Here is a 22,034-nt window from a genome sequence, read left to right as displayed (position 1 = left end):
CGCAGCCCAAGAGTATCAATCTGACCGCAGCCAGCTTCTGAACCGCAGCTCAGGATAACCAATCCGATCGCAACCGAATTGGGGTAACACACACATAACACATAGCAAGCACATGCAACCCACATTACACATTAGGAAGGGGGAGAAAACGTATAACAAAACCTATGCGTGATCCATCACTTACTAAGAATAGTCCTAAGGGGTTCATACTTCTTCCACCTAGGTCAACGGGATACCAATTCAACTAGCATGCAATATAATAGACTCATAAACCTACGAACGGTACCCGAAATATCAAACTAGACATAGGCACGATAAACGGAGTCCGTTGGGACACCACGGGGAACGGGGAACATCAAACGGGGAAGCCGGGGTCCCGGGTGGGACGAATTTCCAGTGGGTAGCCGGTGGGTGGGGGGTCACCCGCCGGCTGCCCGCCGGTTTTACTGTTCCGGGCAGCGGGTCGCCGGCGGGCAGCTGCCCGCCCGCCGGCCACCCGCTGCCAGGCGGTGATTCTCGGCACCGGGTAGGTGGCGGGTCCCCTACCCCCCACCTACCCCCCACTGACTCTTTTTCATCAATTGCGCCCCGGGAACCGTTGTGGAACCCGAAACCATGCTTCGACACTTTACAACGCAATTAACGACAACACGTAGACAATTAACGGATCAATTACGAGAACGAACGACACATAACCTATCATGCTTTTCTAAACATAATCAACACCCAAACATGCGATTTCCCCACCCGATAATCCAAGAATAAGATCATACGATACAACCTAGGGTTCTAATCACTTTTATATCAACTAGAATACGGGTTCGTCTTCTAATTGCAAGATTCGGTAAGAATAACACATAAACATCAAGAGCATCACACAATTATCAAGAACAACACATAATCATCAAGAACTCCATATACTTATCAAGAATACCATAATTATCAAGAATCTCCCAATATCAAGATCATCAAGATCCCCCATGGGATCATCGCATCAATCACCAATAATAATCATCATAACTCGTCAATATACAATAATATGGGGAAACCCTAAGGGGGAATTATAACTATGAAAATAGGTTTTGTTGAGACATGGGTTACCTCTTAGCCTTAATTAATTCCTTGGCTATGAAGGATCTTTCTTTAAGCTTCCTTGCTTTCTTGATTTCTCCTAAGGGGATTCTTGGAGCTCTTTTGGGATGGTGGGGCGTTAGACTTGTGGGAGGAGTTCTATGTGCTTCCTAAGTTCCCTATTTATAAATCTAGGGATCTTATTTACGGTCTAATCCTATTGGGATTAGGGGTTGGGTTTATATAGGAGGGTCCATGGGCTACGGTGGGCCTTTTTCCCTAATTAATCATTATAATTTATTCTTTCTCTTGGGCTATTATTTAATTAATTAATTGGTTCTAGGACTCATAACACGGGGTGTTACACTCTCCCCCCCTTAACAGGAAGCTTCGTCCCCGAAGCTTGGCCCTTGGTGAAAAAGGTTTTCTCTTGGTTACCTGGAGTGAACAGTTCGGGATACCGCTCCTTCATCGTGTCCTTAAGTTCCCATGTTGCTTCCTCGGTCCCGTGGTTGGTCCAGAGGACTTTCACCATTTCTGTGACTCGGTTCCGGGTATTTCTTGTCTTGGTGTCCAGGATTCTTACGGGTTTCTCTTCGTATACTAGTAACTCGTCGAGGTCTATGGTCTCGTGTTGGAGTACGTGGCTTGGATCGTGTATGTATTTCTTTAGCTGAGATACGTGGAACACGTTGTGTACTCGTTCTAGTTCGATGGGTAAGGCGAGGCGGTAGGCCAAGTCCCCGATTTTCTCCATGATTTCGTAAGGACCGATGAACCGGGGGCTGAGTTTTCCTTTTCTTCCGAACCTCATTACTCCTCGTGTGGGCGAGATCCTTAGCCAGACCTTGTCCCCGAGGTTGAATTCGGCTTGTTTCCTCTTTAGGTCGGCGTAAGACTTCTGGCGGTCTTGGGCGGCCTTCATCCTTTCCTGGATGTGTTTGACTTTAGCTATGGTGTCTTGTAGGTATTGGGGGCCCAGTGTTACCGGGTTGACCATATCTTCCTAACATAATGGGGTTCTACATTTCTGACCATACAGTGCTTCGTAGGGCGCCATGCGAATGCTCGCGTGGTAGCTGTTGTTGTATGAGAACTCGATGAGGTCTAGGTGTTCTTCCCACGTCCCTCAGAAGTCTAGTGTGCAGGCTCTTAGCATGTCCTCGAGGGTTTGGATGGTTCTCTCGGTTTGGCCGTCTGTGGTGGGGTGAAAGGCTGTGCTTAGTTTTAGGTGCGTTCCCAATGCTGATTGTAGTGATTTCCAGAATTGTGAGAGGAATCTGGAATCTCTATCGGACACAATGTTTCGGGGGACTCCGTGGTATTTCACCACTCGGTTTATGTAGGCTTGGGCTAGTTGCGTCATTGTCCAAGTTTCCTTCATGGCAATGAATCGTGCCGTTTTGGTCAGCCGATCCACTATGACCCAGATTTTGTCCTTGCCGGTTCTTGTTGGGGGTAACCCTCCGACGAAGTCCATGGATATGGAATCCCATTTTCCTTGTGGTATTTCAAGGGGTTGTACGAGCCCCTTGGGCTTGCATCGTTCAGCCTTTACTCTTTGGCAATTCAGGCACCTGGCCACGAAATCTGCGATTTCCTTCTTCATTTTTGGCCACCAAAACGTTCTCCTTACGTCTTGGTATAACTTGTCACCTCCCGGGTGGACCGAGTACGGGGAGTTGTGTCCTTCCTCCAAGATCCGTTGTTTCAAGTGAGGGTGCGTTGAGGGTACACACCACCTTCCTTTGTAACGGACTCTACCTTCCGGGCGTGCTTCGAAGAGGCCTTCCTTCCCTTGGGTTAAGTCGTGGCGGATCTTATCTAGTTCCGGGTCTTGGTGTTGCCCTGCTTTGATCTCCTCGAAGAGGGCGGGTATAGCTTGCGTGTTGAGTAGGTAGGCATTGGGGCGGGTTTGTCCTTGCTCTATTATTTCCAAGTGTAGTTTTTGGAAGTCCCTGTACAGTTGGTCCGGTAAGACCCACGTGGTGTTGAGGGAATGGTTCGTCTTTCGGCTTAGGGCGTCTGCAACGACATTGGCTTTTCCCTCGTGGTATTGGATGTCTAGGTCGTAGTCTTTTATGAGTTCTAGCCACCTTCGTTGTCTCATGTTCAGGTCCTTTTGGGTGAAGATGTACTTTAAGCTCTTATGGTCGGTGTAGATTTTGCATTGCACCCCATACAGGTAGTGCCTCCAGATTTTTAGTGCGAAAACGATAGCGGCTAGTTCGAGGTCATGGGTGGGGTAATTTTCTTCGTGGGTTTTGAGTTGTCTGGATGCGTATGCTATTACCTTCCCTTTTTGCATCAGCACGCATCCCAACCCTTTCTTGGATGCATCGCTGTAGACCTCGAATTCTTCCGTTCCGGAGGGGATGGCTAGCACGGGCGCCGTGGTCAACTTGTCCTTTAATTCTTGGAAGGCTGAGATGCAGTCGTTGTCCCATCGGAAGGGGGTTTCCTTTTTCATGAGCTTAATGAGGGTTGGGCTATCTTGGTGAAGTCGGGTACAAACCTCCTGTAGTAGCCGGCCAGGCCTAAGAAGCTTCGGACCTCCGAGAGTGAGCTTGGCGTGGTCCATTCTTTAACGGCGTGAATCTTAGCGTGGTCCACCCTGATCCCTTCTTTGGTTATTACGTGGCCCTTGAAGGCTACGCTATCCTGCCAGAATTCGCACTTGGAGAATTTAGCGTAAAGTTGGTTTTCTCTGAGGGTTTGTAGTGATATACGAAGGTGCTTCTCATGCTCTTCTTTATTTCGAGAGTAGACTAGGATGTTGTCGATGAATACAATGACGAAGTCATCCAGGTGAGGTCGGAATACTCGATTCATGAGGTCCATGAATATGGCGGGTGCGTTAGTGAGGCCGAAGGGCATTACGGTAAACTCGTAGTGGCCGTAACGTGTTCGGAAGGCCGTTTTCTGGATGTCCGGTTTGGCCACTTGGATTTGATGATATCCGGATCTTAGGTCGATCTTCGAGAATACCCCTGCCCCCTTAAGTTGGTCGAATAAGTCATCTATCCGGGGAAGGGGGTACCTATTCTTTATTGTAACTTGGTTGAGTTCCCTGTAGTCGATGCATAGGCGCATGCTCCCATCCTTTTTCTTAACGAATAGTACCGGTGCTCCCCATGGGGAGGTGCTGGGTCGGATATAACCCTTATCTAGTAGTTCCTGGAGTTGCGTTTTCAGTTCTTTCATTTCCTTTGGTGCTAGTCTGTAGGGTGGTTTAGAAATCGGGACGGCGCCCGGTGTGAGGTCTATGGTGAACTCGACTTCTCTGGCCGGGGGTGCCCCGGGAATTTCGTCCGGAAAGACGTCGGTGAACTCGTTTACCACTGGGATGTCTCATGGTTCGAGTATTTTGGCGTTGAGGTCTTCGACTGAGCATAAGAAGGCCTCGTTTCCTTGGCCCAGATACTTCTTAATTTTCATCATGTTTACAAGCTTGATCCTCGGATCCTGGCGGATACCGCGGTATGACACCCTCTTTCCGTTTGGTCCTCGTAGGACCACTTTCTGCTCTCCGCACAAGATTTGCGCTTGGAATTTCCCTAGCCAGTCCATGCCCAAGATTACTTGTATCCCATCCAGTTGGAACTGGATTAGGTTGCTGGGAAATTCCACCCCTTGAATGGTGATTATCACATGTTCGTACATGCGATCACATTTTATGATCTCGCCTGAGGCCACCTTGACTTGGAGCCGGACCTTGGTGCTGGCGTTAAGGTCGAGCTGGGCGGCGAATTCGGTTGCTATAAATGAGTTGGTAGCCCCCGAGTCAAATAGTATGGTGGCTGGGGTGGCGTGCACTAGGAAAGTTCCGGAGACTATGTTGCTATCTCCGACCCTGGCCTTGCTTAGGGTGAGGATCCTCCCCCGGGCAGTCGGTGTGATGGCCCGGCCCAGTGGGGTGGTTTTGGGGTTTTTAGGCTCTTTGGTGGGAATTGGGCGACTTCTTTCGGGCTTCCTTTTATACCCCAGTTGTGTCCCTTGGGGCGGGTTCGTTACCTGTTGTAGTTGACACGCCTTGGTGTAGGCTTCTCCGAGGGTCTTTGGTTCTTGGGCGGCCAAGGCCCTCTGGTGTTCGGGGTTAAGGCCTGCTAAGAATCTCCTGACTTTGATCCCCTCAGTGGGCACTAGCTCGGGGGCGAGGCGAGCCAGTTGGCAGAATCGTTGGTAGTATTCTGAGACTGGGGCTGCCCCTTGTCTTAGATGGAGGAATTCCTCGCGCGTGGCGGCTTTCAGGTGGTTGGGGTAGAACCGTTCTCGTAACCGTGTTTTTAGGCCTTCCCAGTCGAATCCGGGGTCGTGTTCGTACGTGGGTCCCTCACGGGCCCACCAGATGTCGGCCTCGTGTCTGAAGTAGAAGGAGGCTATCCCGACTTGGCGGTGTTCGGGGCATTGGGTTTCCCTGAATACCCTGTCGAAGGTCTCAATCCATTCCTCGAGGATCGTGGGGTCTCCGTCTCCCGAGAAGGTGGGCGGTTAGTGTGCCGAGACTTGGTGGTGGATTTCCAAGTTCTCGTTCGTTGGTAGGGGCTGGGAAATGACAGTGCTTAGTGCCTGGGCGATTTGGGCCAGGCGTTGTAGATTCTGAGTCAGGAGTTCTTGGGTAGGGCGTCTCGGTGTTCCTGTCTGTTTCTTCTTGGGTGTCATCCTGGTGGATAAAGGTTGATATTATTTTGTGTTTTCACCTTGATGTAATGAGCGGAGAAGAGTTTCTTAATATTAGAGAGGGGTGAAGTGAGGGGAGGTGATGTGTAGGTTTCTCAATCTCACCGCGCGTCCTAAGATTCCTGAGGCCTATGTTCTTAAGCATCTAGAGTTCAAGCCTAATGTCCTAAAGTCCGGTCCTACGAGTCTTTTCCTAGGGTCAAACTTAGGCTCTGATACCAACTGTAACACCCCAGATTTTTAAGACTTTTTAAACTTATAATAAAGGTAGAATCTCATTAAATCCCAAGAAATAAATACAAGTGTATGGGGTGCTATGCCACACCTGGGCTAGAGAACCCAAGTGCACAGGCTAACTAACTAATATCCTCAAAGCGTAATTACGTAACCGTGGCACGCAGGCCAAAAAGGAAAACTATCTACTTCTATATTCCAAGTTCTAGCGCGCTCCAGTGACTTAAACTTCGGTGCCTGAAAGCCAAATATATCTGTTCAGCGAGAGATGCTGGTAACCCACTCCAACGCGTTGAAATACAATACATATAGAGATATATATAGATATACGAAAACCATTTTGAGCATGAAGATATATCCTACGAACTCTAGCTTTAAAACCGAGAATGACTCGACAGATAAGGCCAGACACAAGCAACAGTTATAACGAGCATATGCAATTCACAACAGATAAGGTAGATAAGGCAAGGCATAAACAATAGTCACAACCCAACATAAACAATCCCCAACATAAATCCCATAGTCACATCCCCCAAGGCACTCATGATCACCACTCATCCATATCACAACACATAGCACACTTTGTTAGCGCCACAGGACCAATCGCATGCCCATACATGAGGGTCAGCGCATATAGCTCTGACACGGCCCCGCAGCACCCTGCCCCGTATCGCAACACGGAGGGGTCGATCGCAACCGACCGATGAACCGTAGCTCATCATAGTGTTTGATCGCAACCAAACAGTGGACCGCAGCCCAAGAGAATGTCATCTGACTGCAGCCAGGAAAGAGGACGAACCGCAGCTCGTATAGAAACGTTTGATCGCAACCAAACGGTGGACCGCAGCCCAAGAGTATCAATCTGACCGCAGCCAGCTTCTGAACCGCAGTTCAGGATAACCAATCCGATCGCAACCGAATTGGGGTAACACACACATAACACATAGCAAGCACATGCAACCCACATTACACATTAGGAAGGGGGAGAAAACGTATAACAAAACCTATGCGTGATCCATCACTTACTAAGAATAGTCCTAAGGGGTTCATACTTCTTCCACCTAGGTCAACGGGATACCAATTCAACTAGCATGCAATATAATAGACTCATAAACCTACGAACGGTACCCGAAATATCAAACTAGACATAGGCACGATAAACGGAGTCCGTTGGGACACCACGGGGAACGGGGAACATCAAACGGGGAAGCCGGGGTCCCGGGTGGGACAAATTTCCAGTGGGTAGCCGGTGGGTGGGGGGGTCACCCGCCGGCTGCCCGCCGGTTTTACTGTTCCGGGCAGCGGGTCGCCGGCGGGCAGCTGCCCGCCCGCCGGCCACCCGCTGCCAGGCGGTGATTCTCGGCACCGGGTAGGTGGCGGGTCCCCTACCCCCCACCTACCCCCCACTGACTCTTTTTCATCAATTGCGCCCCGGGAACCGTTGTGGAACCCGAAACCATGCTTCGACACTTTACAACGCAATTAACGACAACACGTAGACAATTAACGGATCAATTACGAGAACGAACGACACATAACCTATCATGCTTTTCTAAACATAATCAACACCCAAACATGCGATTTCCCCACCCGATAATCCAAGAATAAGATCATACGATACAACCTAGGGTTCTAATCACTTTTATATCAACAAGAATACGGGTTCGTCTTCTAATTGCAAGATTCGGTAAGAATAACACATAAACATCAAGAGCATCACACAATTATCAAGAACAACACATAATCATCAAGAACTCCATATACTTATCAAGAATACCATAATTATCAAGAATCTCCCAATATCAAGATCATCAAGATCCCCCATGGGATCATCACATCAATCACCAATAATAATCATCATAACTCGTCAATATACAATAATATGGGGAAACCCTAAGGGGGAATTATAACTATGAAAATAGGTTTTGTTGAGACATGGGTTACCTCTTAGCCTTAATTAATTCCTTGGCTATGAAGGATCTTTCTTTAAGCTTCCTTGCTTTCTTGATTTCTCCTAAGGGGATTCTTGGAGCTCTTTTGGGGTGGTGGGGCGTTAGACTTGTGGGAGGAGTTCTATGTGCTTCCTAAGTTCCCTATTTATAAATCTAGGGATCTTATTTACGGTCTAATCCTATTGGGATTAGGGGTTGGGTTTATATAGGAGGGTCCATGGGCTACGGTGGGCCTTTTTCCCTAATTAATCATTATAATTTATTCTTTCTCTTGGGCTATTATTTAATTAATTAATTGGTTCTAGGACTCATAACACGGGGTGTTACATCGCTGCTTTCGGAAGATCTTTGCAGAAGACGCCGGAGTTTTACCATCAAGGTTGTCGGAATTTCACCGTCAAGGTCACCAGAGCTTTACTATCTGTTGAAGGTCGCCGGAATTTATATTTTTATTTTTCCGCAGAAGTCGCCGGAGTTATTCGCGGGAGTCGTCGGAGCCGCTGAGGGTCGCCGGAAATCGCCGCTGAAAGATTACCGCTCCAGAAGACCGTTCTTCGTCGAAGTCGCCAGAAGTCCGTTGCAGGTTGCCGGAATGTTGCCGCTGCTGGAAGTTTCCAAGGTTGATGCTACTAGGAGGCTATGCTTCCTGCCAATCCTGTGGAACAACAAGTCGCTGGAGTTTTTTTTTTTTGTTGTTCTTTTTATTTTAGTTGGAAGGCTACCGCTGTTCAGCCCGTCGCCGGAACCCAGAAGTCGCCGGAGACCGCCGCTCAGCTCTGTTCCTCTGTTGTTGTTGGTGCAGGATCATTGCCTGGAGTTAATCTTCCCACCGTCGAAAGCATCGCAAAGCTCGGGTCTTTTCTGAAGTCGTAGCTGGAATTAGGCTGAAAGTCCCTGATTGGAGCTTCACTTCTCGACCGTCGATGCCGCTCTGCTTGTTACCGTATGCGTTGAGAGAATAAAGGGAAAGAACAGAGGCCATGAAATAGAGGACAATAAGATATGATATAGGTGTTCTCAAAGGAAAAGACATGATGTGTTTTATGGTGGAGAACATATCTCGAGACTCTTTAATTCTGATGATGACAACACAGCCACATGCATTGCCAGACAACACCTACCCCTTTCTCTTTCTTTTTGCTTTCACGTTTTCTGTTTCTTTCTTCTTCCTGCTTTTTCCCTTGCTTTCTTTTTCTTTTTCGTTTTTCACTTTCCCTTTTCTTTTTCGTTTTTCACTTTCTTTTGTTTTGTTTTGTTTTTTCTTCTTTTCTTTCTTTCATTCTTTATTTTTATCCTTCTTTCTGTCCTCGTTTTTTCTTTTGTGTTTCTTTCGATTTTTCCATGCTTTGTAGTTTTCTTTTTCCTTTACTTTAATAGTAATAATAATAATACAATAGTAATAACAAACTAACATTGTGTATATATGTACATGATATATATAATCAGCATGTAGTGATGTGAATGTGTATATACATATGGCATATATATACGTAGGTACATAATATATCATTATTATTTTTTTTAGTTAACATAGTTCAAAATGATTCACTTTCAAAATCAACGATTTAATGGACAAAAGACCATGGTGATGTCCAGCAACAAGGACAATCATGCCAATTAATTCGCCACCTCTAGTACAACATCCATTGCAGTGCTTGAAATTCATGACCAACAACCACACCTGAAGCTGAACTTTCAAAGTAACTTAGTCTTGTAATTTAATATAATAAAATCTCCTTTCATTACCACTGAATTTGAAAACAAACAATGCCAACTTAAAATGAATCGTATCCTTGGAATATTCAAATAAAATTTGAACATGAGCAATTATGGACAAATTCGTGGTCTCACTTCGCTTCAATGTTTAACCCATTGAATCTCAAATTCAAACTTTGATGTCTTCAAGTGAGTTTTAACTTTTTAAAGACACTTAAATCGCATTAATCGGACCACTATAGACCAAGATAGAATTAGAATGCTAAGCAAAACTGCTACGAGAGCGCATGCCTTGATAATTGTCTTGTAATAATTTTTACACTTTTTTCCCCCTCTTTTCCATGCCAATAATTGACGTGACCTTGACTTAATCACAACATCACCATTATACGCAACATGAACGAAACCTTTTTTGTTATGACTGAACTTAGAAAAGGAAGGTGTTTCTAAGTTGCCTACGTACTCCTACAAAGGAGATCAAGTCGAACGTAGTTCCATTTTTTTTTTTTAAAAGTAAAGCTAAGCTCATGCGGGCCAGGAGCGTCTATGACTTGGGCCCACCCATAGACAAGCGAGATGCATTAGCAGTTTAACCACGTGCTGCATTTTTGGTGGATATCATTTATCAAGTAGTCTCGTTTACTCAATAGGGCAAACTTGCGCATCATTTTCATCAACCAAGTTGTACATGCCCCCGCAATCGGGATCTCATCATTTCAATTAATGTCGTTTACTTAAATAATAGGGCCAACACGCATCATTTTCATCAATCAAGTTGTACATACCCCCAATCGGGATCTCATCATGTCAATTATTGTGGAATGAAGATGACACCTCATCCTGAGTTGGTGTCGCTCCATAACTTGAATCAATGTCTTCTTTTCCTTCTTGCACATGGGTGTATATGATGGTCTTTGGCTGGACCTTCAAGACTTCGCTGCATGAAACATGGACATCAATTTCTCGTCTCATACGAGAGGGAACTATACTTCTTAGCCTTTTTGAAGACTCTATTTCAATAGAAGTGTCGGTGTGTTCTTTTAAAACTCGAGAAGCTCAGAGTCTGTCATGTACAGACTTCCTCTTAGCAGGTTTGGGATTTGACCCGACCCTATGAAAGGCTGACCGCCGTGGTTCTACCTCGCCAATCCTATCAAAGACTGATTGCCTCTTGTGGTGTTCCTCCTCATCGGTAGATGTGATGAAATTACTTGCGACTCTGTTTATGAAGATTCGCACTGGTTTAGGGAGCCCATAGCCTAATCCTTTACGTTCATGCGGTCCCTGCTGATTTGACTTGCCTTTACCGCCGGCTTCTGGGATAAGCTTCCCCAACTTCTGCGGCTCCTTGGGATTGTAGCCAGCTTTAGCTAGAAGTTTATAAGCATTGGGGTCGAAGCCATTAGTGCGCTTAACATGCAACATTTCATCTATTCCATCCCGAGCATCGTTATCATTGGTTTCTTCTCCAAGAGGTTTGGCTGGGGGAGCTTTCAATGGTTGAATTCTTGTAAGCGGGAAAACAAGTTCCTTATGGCAATGAGGTTGGTCTACGACTTGTTTGCCTTTCCACTTTGGATCGGGAGGTGTGTCAACATCGCTTTGGTCAGCCTCCTCTACAACTTGTTTCTTCAAGTAAAATTTGCGTCTGCAAAGTACGACTCTGCTTCGATGAAGGGAGTTTCATCGGCGACTACCTTTTCTATCACACCGCCTTTTTCAAACATGAGGCATTGGTGCCAGGATGAGGGGACTACTCCATTCTCATGTATCCAAGGTCGGCCTAGCAACAAATTGTAGGACATCATTGCATCTATCACATAGCATAGTGTACTTGAGTTTAGTGTTCCGATCCTGAGGTCGAGTCTGATGGTACCCATTGCTCTTTGTCCACCTTGATTAAATCCTTGAATCATTAAGCGGCTTTGAGAGAGTTCATCGGTGGAGATGTCAAGTTCCTTCATTGCCCGGAGTGACAGAATGTTCACAGCCGACCCTTGATCAATCAAAATCCTTTTAATCTTTTGCTCGCGGGCATAACCTTCAACAAACAACGGATGGTTATGTGGTGTACTACCAAGCAATAGATCTTCATCTCTAAAAGTTATCTTGGCGGTATAAGACGCGGTTTTGCGAGTTTGGACCTCGTTGCTTCCTTCAATCAAGGGGAATGAAGATTCTCCCACTTCAACATGTTCTTCATTGGTATTCAAGCAAGTTCCAAGAATGTCTGTTCTACTCAGGCGAAACCCCTTTGGCATGTATTGAGCTAGGGTAACTGGTGCCCATGGCTTGCTGGGACGTCCTTTCTTCTTCGAGTCATGGACGGGGTCCCTTGCCGACTTCTTCTCAACCCATTGCTTTGTCATTTTCTTTAATGGTGTAATATGACTAGCAGGATCAAGTTGTGATGGTTTTAAATACTGGACGCCAGCATGCTTTACTCTAAATGGAAGTGTGCATTTATGTTGCTTGCCCCCATTATTCTCCTCATCTTCTATAAGTAATGGAGCAAACCTCCCACATGAAATTTGGTTTGTGCTTGCACTAGCATCCACAAGCTCTATCTTTCCATCACGAGCAAGCCCCATCACTTTATCCTTAAAGACGAAGCATTTTTCAGTCGAGTGTCCTAGGAGACGATGATACTTGCAATAGTTGAGGTCATCTACCCTAGAAGCTTCTTCGGGGCGCTTCATCTCAGGCAACTCAATTAATTTGAGTTTCAGCAACTCGCCAAACATAGGAGAAACATCAGAATCCAAGAATGGATATTGTTTCTCCTGCCACTCTTCAACAATTGTTTTTCTAGCTCCCACTGATGGGCCAAGGAATGATCTTTGCTTGGGCTTCTCATCCACTTTGGTGAAAACCTGCATTGGTCCTGTCATCACGTTCATCGTCTCTTTCTTCTCTTGCTTTGGAAAGAACTTACTCCATTTGTTGACATCTTGGTTTGCAGGTGCCTTTGATGAGCCGGGCATACTTGATATACTTAGTCCCCCATTAGCTTCAATACTCAATTCCATGTCATGAGCACGACTGGATAATTCTTCAAATGTTCTAGGCTTGATTCCCTGCAAGATATAAGAGAGCTCGAAGTGCATCCCTTGGATGCACATTTCAATTGCGGAGCTTTGTGATATCCTCTGTTTACAGTTAAGGCACAACTCCCTCCATCTCTCGATGTAAGCGCCCGCTCGCTCACCCTTCCATTGGTGGGTAGTGGTGAGTTCCAAAAAGCTGACAGTCCTCCTTGTGCTGTAGAAGCGGGTCAAGAACTCGCGCTCCATATCATTCCAGCTATCAATGCAACCATGCTCCATGTCGATGTACCAATCAAAGGCAGTGCCCTTTAGAGAGCGGACGAACTGCTTGACAAGGAGGTCTCCGTATGTTCCTGCTGTAACACCCCAGATTTTCAAGACATTTAAAACTTATAATAAAGGTAGAATCTTATTAAATCCCAAGATATAAACACAAGCGTTCGGGGTGCTATGCCACACCTGGGCTAGAGAACCCAAGTGCACAGGCTAACTAACTAATATCCTTAAAGCGTAAATACGTAAACTTGGCACGCAGGCCAAAAGGGAAACTATCTACTTCTAAGTTCTAGCGCACTCTAGTGACTTAATCTTCTGTGCCTGAAAGCCAAATATATCTGTTCAGCGAGAGATGCTGGTAACCCACTCCAACGCGTTGAAATACAATACATATAGAGATATATATAGATATACGAAAACCATTTTGAGCATGAAGATATATCCTACGAACTCTAGCTATAAAACCGGGAATGACTCGACAGATAAGGCCAGACACAAGCAACAGTTATAACAGTCATAAGCAGTTCATAACAGATAAGGCAAATAAGGCAAAGCATAAACAATGATCATAACCCAACATGAATGATCCCCAATATAAATCCCATAGTCACATTCCCCAAGACACTCCTAATCACAACTCGTCCATATCACAACACATAACGCACGTTGTTGGCGCCACAGGACCACTCGCATGCCCATACATGCGGGTCAGCGCATATAGCTCTGACACGACCCCACAGCACCATGCCCCGTATCGCAACACGGGGAGGCCGATCGCAACCGACCGATGAACCGCAGCTCATCATAATGTTTGATCGCAACCAAACAGTGGACCGCAGCCCAAGAGAGTATGTCATCTGACTGTAGCCAGGAATTCCCATCTGACTACAGCCAGCCTCTGAACCGCAGCTCAGGAAAGATGTCACTTGATTGCAGCCAGGAATTCCCATCTGACTACAACCAGCTTCTGGACCGCAACCCAGGATACCGTCATCCGACTACAGCCAGGAATTCCCATCTGACCATAGCCGGCTTCTGAACCGCAGCTCAGGATAACCAATCCGATCGCAACCGAATTGGGGTAACACGCACACATAACACATAGCAAGCACATGCAACCCACATTACACATTGGGAAGGGGGATAAAGCGTATAACAACCTTATGCGTGATCCATCACGTACTAAGAATAGTCCTAAGGGGTTCATACTCCTTCCACCTAGGTCAACGGGATACCAATTTAACTAGCATGCAATATAATAGACTCATAAACCTACGAACGGTACCCGAAATATCAAACTAGACATAGGCACGACAAACGGGGTCCGTTGGGACACCACAGGGATCGGGGAAACATCAAACGGGGAAGCCGGGGTCCCGAGGGGGGGAAGATTCCAGCGGGTAGCCGGTGGGTGGGGGGTCCACCCGCCGGCTGCCCGCCGGCCAACACTGTTCCGGGCAGCGGGTGCCCCGCGGGCAGCTGCCCGCTCGCCGGCTGCCCGCTGCCAGGACTACCCGAAGTTGCCACGGGTAGGTGGCGGGTCCCCTACCCCCACCTACCCCCCACTGACTCTTTTCATCACTTTTTCGCCCCGGGAACCGATGTGGAACCCGAAACCATGCTTAGACACTTTTCAACGTAATTAACGACAACACATAGACAGTTAACGGATCAAATACGATAAACGAACGGCACATAACCTATCATGCTTTTCTAATCATAATCAACACCCAAACATGCGATTTCCCCACCCGATAATCCAAGAATAATATCATACGATACAACCTAGGGTTCTAATCACTTTTATATCAACAAGAATACAATTCGTCTTCTAATTGCAAGATTCGGTAGGAACAACACATAATCATCAAGAATACCAATTAATCATCACAAACATCATAATCATCAAGAACAACACATAATCATCAAAACCCCAATTAATCATCAAGAACATCATAATTATCAAGAAACTCCCAATATCAAGATTATCAAGATTCCTCATGGAATCATTATATCGACATCAATGATAATCATCATCAATCGCCATTTACAACAATATGGGGGGAAACCCTAAGGGGAAATCATAGCTATGAAAATAGGTTTTGTTGAGACATGGGTTACCTCTTAGCCTTAATTAATTCCTTGGCTATGAAGGGTCTTTCTTTAAGCTTTCTTGCTTTCTTGATTTCTTCTAAGGGGATTCTTGGAGCACTTTGGGGTGGTGGAATGTTTATTGTGGTGGGGGATTCTAGGTGCCTCTTAAGTCCCCTATTTATATATTTAGGAGTCCTGGTTAGGAACTAATATCATAGGCTTGCTAATTCTATTCCTTTTGGAACTAAGGATTGGGTTTAGGGATAAGGGTCCATGGTCCATAGTGGACCATATTAATTAATTAAAGTGAATCCTAATCGTAGTCTGAATAGTAAAAGGCCTACTTCCTTTATTCCTAATAGATAACTAGGTCTAGGATTCCTAATTAGAATCTGAATAGTAAAGGGTTTACTTTCTTTATTCCTAATAGGCTTAGGACTCTAATTTAGGCAAGGGTCCACGGTTCATGGTGGACCTTTATTAATTAATTAAAGGAAACCTAACTGAATTAAATCATATTTAATTATTATTAACGGGATTAATTTAATAATTAATCCGGGATTGAAGGCCGTAACACGGGGTGTTACACTCTCCCCCCCTTACGAGAAGCTTCGTCCCCGAAGCTTGGAAATCATTACAGGGTTAACGAGTCAAGAGAAGAACCGTGGTCCTATAGAGAAGGTATTCCACGGGGAAATTGTATACTTGCACGCCTATGTGTGTTGGGTTTTTGGGAGCGATTAGGTTTTACAGGGTTAAGAGAGTGGGTTTCAAACTTGAGGACACGGTGAATTCAGGAATTAGGATCAAGTTTTCGAGGTTGCAACTTAGGTTGCGAAGTTGCCACTTGTATGGAATCGTTAAAACATGGGATTGAGAATGGGGTCTGAAGGGTAGAAAGGGTTTTGAAATAAGGAAGGGGCCAATTTTCCGAGGGAGGGAAAGGAATTCGGTTAGGATGGGTTAAGGTTTCTCGATCCCAAGTGAATAATCTGGTTAGATGCTTTGATCACGATGCGCCGACGAGCTGATGATCCTCCTTCCTTGGTGTTGGTGCTTGCTTGACTTTAAGATCCTTGTTAGACCTTGCTTCCCAGGCTAAGGTTTCATCCTTCTCTTCTTTCTTGAGGGAATTTCCCGTGGTGATTCAACACTTACTTCTTTAATGCGCCCAAGGTCTTGACCGAGTTGGGTCAACCAAGCCAATCTCTTAGGGCGCATTTCCCAAATTCTTCCCAAAGTCTCTTGGGAGTCGATGGATTTTGGGTTGAATTTCTCTTCTTATTGAATTTCATCTCCTCTTTAGTGGATGAAATTCTTAGTAAGACTTCATGTCTTACCCGAGGTTCGGCATTGTTGTGCCCTGTTTGTGTTATTTTTAATGATGAAGGTGTCCTTGCGTGCCCTTTTTCTTTTAAAGCGCAGTCGGTTACCAAATCTCGTTGTGGGATGACTCGGCGAATTTACGAGTCACCTCATCTCCTTGTAGGTCCTTAATGACCCTTGAAGTCTTGGCGCGAATGTGTTCTTCACCCTTTTGCTTAGCACCATGGGCTACGTAGTTCTTGATTCCATACAACTTGTAAGGAGTCCTCTGATTTGCTCAAACGATGTCCATGGTTTGGAGGAGTCCCGGTCCCTCCTTAGCATTTTGACTTTTAAGGTTTTCGTGGGTTCTTAGTACGAGTTCCCAACTCGCCTCCTTGGTTTGCGCAATCCTTTACGCCAAACATCCCTAGTCGGTTGTATCATAGGATCCGATTTCAATTACTCGTGCAATGTAATTGATTGTGATTTCCCGATGGTGTCTCGTGCGTCAAGGTCTTTTACGTAGGACACTATGTTTAGGTGGTCCATGGTTCCTTACCCAAGACTCACATTCCTCAATCGAGGCAGACAAGTGCGCCACAAATCAATAAAATGAGGGGTTAAGAAATCAGCACATTGTACCAGTGGGTGCGAGGTGGGCGGTCGTCCGCCTGCCAAGCTCCTGCCAAGGTCCCGTCAAGGACCCGTTGGGGACCCGCGGGAAAGTGACTAGGAATAGCCAATTCCTTCGGGAAAGACCCCAAAAATGCACAGATTCATGTCTTGACAAGTCCCATGCCCTTGTGCACAATAAAAGGGACTTGGATACATAGGATGACCCATCGTACAATGTTCATTGATCCTTAAGCACGAGTTCTAGAGGTACATACATATATATATCTATGTTTTCTTGGTCTGGGTTTAAAGGGGTGTAAGGAGTGCAAGGGCTAGGTTTCAAAGTCGAGGGGCGGATAGGTCGATGTCTCAAGGTCGTAATACAGGAAGGAAGGTTGCCACCTTGTACGGGTTCGTCTGTAATGAGGTATCAAGAGCGAGGTTTGGAGTGATAGGACGGATTCTTTAACGAAATGGTACTTGATTGGCAAGGGGAGGGAAAGAGGCTAAGGACTCTTGGCTTTGAGTGATTATGCCTGTTTGGGGCTTGGTTGTGGCGTGCAGTCGAACTGGTGATCCCTTTTTCCTTGGCTTTGTTTGATTCTAAGATTTTCGTTTGATCTTCTCTTCCCGTGTCGAAGTCCCCTTCGTTTCTATGGCTTCCAGGGGAATTCTCGTGATGGTTTCCGTGCACGTTCCCCTCGGATGTCCAGAAGTCTGGACCCAGTCGGTTTAGTGGGTCAAACCCCTAGGTCTTGACTCCTAATCCTTGCCGAGGGTTCTTAAGGGTAAGGGGGGTTTCGGGTTAGTCTTTCTTGTTCTATTGGGTTTCATCCCTTCATTGGTGGATGAAATTCTTAGCAAGGATTTATGTCCTCCTCGAGGTTCGGCCTGTTGCACCTATTTGACGGTGTTTTCTGTAGCGAGGGCCCCTGACACATTGAACGTATTTGTTTGCCCGCTCTTGTCAACGCATGGCGTTCTTCGGTGGCGTACGTACAGGCTATGGTTTCTCGTGAAGCCTTCACGGTTTTCGTGCAAGGGTGGGGTGATACGTATTCGTAACCTCCACCTACTTCGCCGATTCCTATCTAACAACTTATTTTAATATTGAATCAATGAATGTCGGTTCTTCACGCCCCTGGGCAGGGTAAGGGCCTTATGCTGCTCTACGTTTTTAACAGGGTTTCCAAACAGAGTGGGGATATGAACTTAGAGTAAGGGTAATAACAATTTAGGGTTTCCGAGGGTTTGGGTTAAGCGCAACAAAGGGTGAGCAAGGTCATGACGGTTGCGAATTTTCTCTTAAGGTAATTAAGGATTCGGGGTGGGAGTTTTCAACAAATAGGGGTATCAAGATGCTGGGGTTTCAGGGCGGATGATATTTTAAATTGGGGTGGTGGGGTTGCAAGGTGTCGCGACGTACTTACCTTGCACCCAAGGATTCGACTAATGGTGTCGTTCCTTTGCTACTTTAATAGGTGTCCTAGTTCTCCTTCCTGTTTGTTGTAGACGCAACCCGGGTTCGCCGAGATAAGGCAACTTGTCGGAAGGTGCATGTCATTTGTCTGACTCGGGGGTTATTGTGGTTACCCTGGGTTGGTGCGTATTGCAGTCCGTCCCTTTTAGCAGTCCTGACTGTAACGCCTCTTCTTAGTGGTCATCCAAATCTTCCTTTTCTTTGGTCAGGGTCCTTGTCAAGTCTTTTGACGGGAGTTAGGACGAGGTGATTTATCGGGTAAGTGTATGTTACCCAGTTGTGGAAGTAAACTTATCTATTCGCACCCTTACCTGGTGTGGTAAGCGTAGGGGGAGGTTCCTTTAAGTTAGAGAGGGATGAAGTGAGGGGAGGTTATGTGTAGGTTTCACAATCTCACTGCGCTCCCCTAAGATTCCTGGATCCTATGTTCCTAAGTACCTAGAGTTCAAGCCTAGTGTCCTAAAGTCCGGTCTTAAGAGTCTTATCCTAGGGTCAAACTTAAGCTCTGATACCAACTGTAACACCCCAGATTTTCAAGACATTTAAAACTTATAATAAAGGTAGAATCTTATTAAATCCCAAGATATAAACACAAGCGTTCGGGGTGCTATGCCACACCTGGGCTAGAGAACCCAAGTGCACAGGCTAACTAACTAATATCCTTAAAGCGTAAATACGTAAACGTGGCACGCAGGCCAAAAGGGAAACTATCTACTTCTAAGTTCTAGCGCACTACAGTGACTTAATCTTCTGTGCCTGAAAGCCAAATATATCTGTTCAGCGAGAGATGCTGGTAACCCACTCCAACGCATTGAAATACAATACATATAGAGATATATATAGATATACGAAAACCATTTTGAGCATGAAGATATATCCTACGAACTCTAGCTATAAAACCGGGAATGACTCGACAGATAAGGCCAGACACAAGCAACAGTTATAACAGTCATAAGCAGTTCATAACAGATAAGGCAAATAAGGCAAAGCATAAACAATGATCATAACCCAACATGAATGATCCCCAATATAAATCCCATAGTCACATTCCCCAAGACACTCCTAATCACAACTCGTCCATATCACAACACATAACGCACGTTGTTGGCGCCACAGGACCACTCGCATGCCCATACATGCGGGTCAGCGCATATAGCTCTGACACGGCCCCACAGCACCATGCCCCGTATCGCAACACGGGGAGGCCGATCGCAACCGACCGATGAACCGCAGCTCATCATAATGTTTGATCGCAACCAAACAGTGGACCGCAGCCCAAGAGAGTATGTCATCTGACTGTAGCCAGGAATTCCCATCTGACTACAGCCAGCCTCTGAACCGCAGCTCAGGAAAGATGTCACCTGATTGCAGCCAGGAATTCCCATCTGACTACAACCAGCTTCTGGACCGCAGCCCAGGATACCGTCATCCGACTACAGCCAGGAATTCCCATCTGACCATAGCCGGCTTCTGAACCGCAGCTCAGGATAACCAATCCGATCGCAACCGAATTGGGGTAACACGCACACATAACACATAGCAAGCACATGCAACCCACATTACACATTGGGAAGGGGGATAAAGCGTATAACAACCTTATGCGTGATCCATCACGTACTAAGAATAGTCCTAAGGGGTTCATACTCCTTCCACCTAGATCAACGGGATACCAATTCAACTAGCATGCAATATAATAGACTCATAAACCTACGAACGGTACCCGAAATATCAAACTAGACATAGGCACGACAAACGGGGTCCGTTGGGACACCACAGGGATCGGGGAAACATCAAACGGGGAAGCCGGGGTCCCGAGGGGGGGAAGATTCCAGCGGGTAGCCGGTGGGTGGGGGGTCCACCCGCTGGCTGCCCGCCGGCCAACACTGTTCCGGGCAGCGGGTGCCCCGCGGGCAGCTGCCCGCCGCCGGGACTACCCGAAGTTGCCACGGGTAGGTGGCGGGTCCCCTACCCCCACCTACCCCCCACTGACTCTTTTCATCACTTTTTCGCCCCGGGAACCGATGTGGAACCCGAAACCATGCTTAGACACTTTTCAACGTAATTAACGACAACACATAGACAGTTAACGGATCAAATACGATAAACGAACGGCACATAACCTATCATGCTTTTCTAATCATAATCAACACCCAAACATGCGATTTCCCCACCCGATAATCCAAGAATAATATCATACGATACAACCTAGGGTTCTAATCACTTTTATATCAACAAGAATACAATTCGTCTTCTAATTGCAAGATTCGGCAGGAACAACACATAATCATCAAGAATACCAATTAATCATCACAAACATCATAATCATCAAGAACAACACATAATCATCAAAACCCCAATTAATCATCAAGAACATCATAATTATCAAGAAACTCCCAATATCAAGATTATCAAGATTCCTCATGGAATCATTATATCGACATCAATGATAATCATCATCAATCGCCATTTACAACAATATGGGGGGAAACCCTAAGGGGAAATCATAGCTATGAAAATAGGTTTTGTTGAGACATGGGTTACCTCTTAGCCTTAATTAATTCCTTGGCTATGAAGGGTCTTTCTTTAAGCTTTCTTGCTTTCTTGATTTCTTCTAAGGGGATTCTTGGAGCACTTTGGGGTGGTGGAATGTTTATTGTGGTGGGGGATTCTAGGTGCCTCTTAAGTCCCCTATTTATATATTTAGGAGTCCTGGTTAGGAACTAATATCATAGGCTTGCTAATTCTATTCCTTTTGGAACTAAGGATTGGGTTTAGGGATAAGGGTCCATGGTCCATAGTGGACCATATTAATTAATTAAAGTGAATCCTAATCGTAGTCGGAATAGTAAAAGGCCTACTTCCTTTATTCCTAATAGATAACTAGGTCTAGGATTCCTAATTAGAATCTGAATAGTAAAGGGTTTACTTTCTTTATTCCTAATAGGCTTAGGACTCTAATTTAGGCAAGGGTTCACGGTTCATGGTGGACCTTTATTAATTAATTAAAGGAAACCTAACCGAATTAAATCATATTTAATTATTATTAACGGGATTAATTTAATAATTAATCCGGGATTGAAGGCCGTAACACGGGGTGTTACACCTGCATCATTACAGATTTCAATGAAGTGGGCGATGTGTTGCCTCGGGTTGCCTTTTCCATCAAACTGTTGGAACTTGGGAGGTTGATAGCCCAGCGGCATCTTCATTTCTTCAATCCTCTGAGTATAGGGCTTAGTGTAAGTGTATGAAGATTGTCCTCCCTCGAGCTTCCCTTTGATCGCTCCCATGATGTAGTTAGGGCTGGGCACTTCGGTCTTCGGTTCGGTTTTTTTTGGTTTCGGTTTTTTGTTTTTAGAAAAGTTCAACCATTCGGTTTAACATTATAGTTAGGTTCGGCTTCGGTTCGGTTTCAATCGGTTTGGTTTCGGTTCGGATTTAATTCGATTCGGGCTTCGGTTCGGTTTAAGACTTTACGAGAATTACGATCATCAAATTTCAACATTTTATAATTTTCCAAACATACTACCAAACAATACCTATTCACATAATCCACATCTA

This window comes from Ipomoea nil, unplaced genomic scaffold (assembly GCF_001879475.1).
Source record: "Ipomoea nil cultivar Tokyo-kokei standard unplaced genomic scaffold, Asagao_1.1 scaffold1061, whole genome shotgun sequence".
NCBI lineage: Eukaryota > Viridiplantae > Streptophyta > Magnoliopsida > Solanales > Convolvulaceae > Ipomoea > Ipomoea nil.
Note: the sequence above shows the minus strand (reverse complement) of the source record.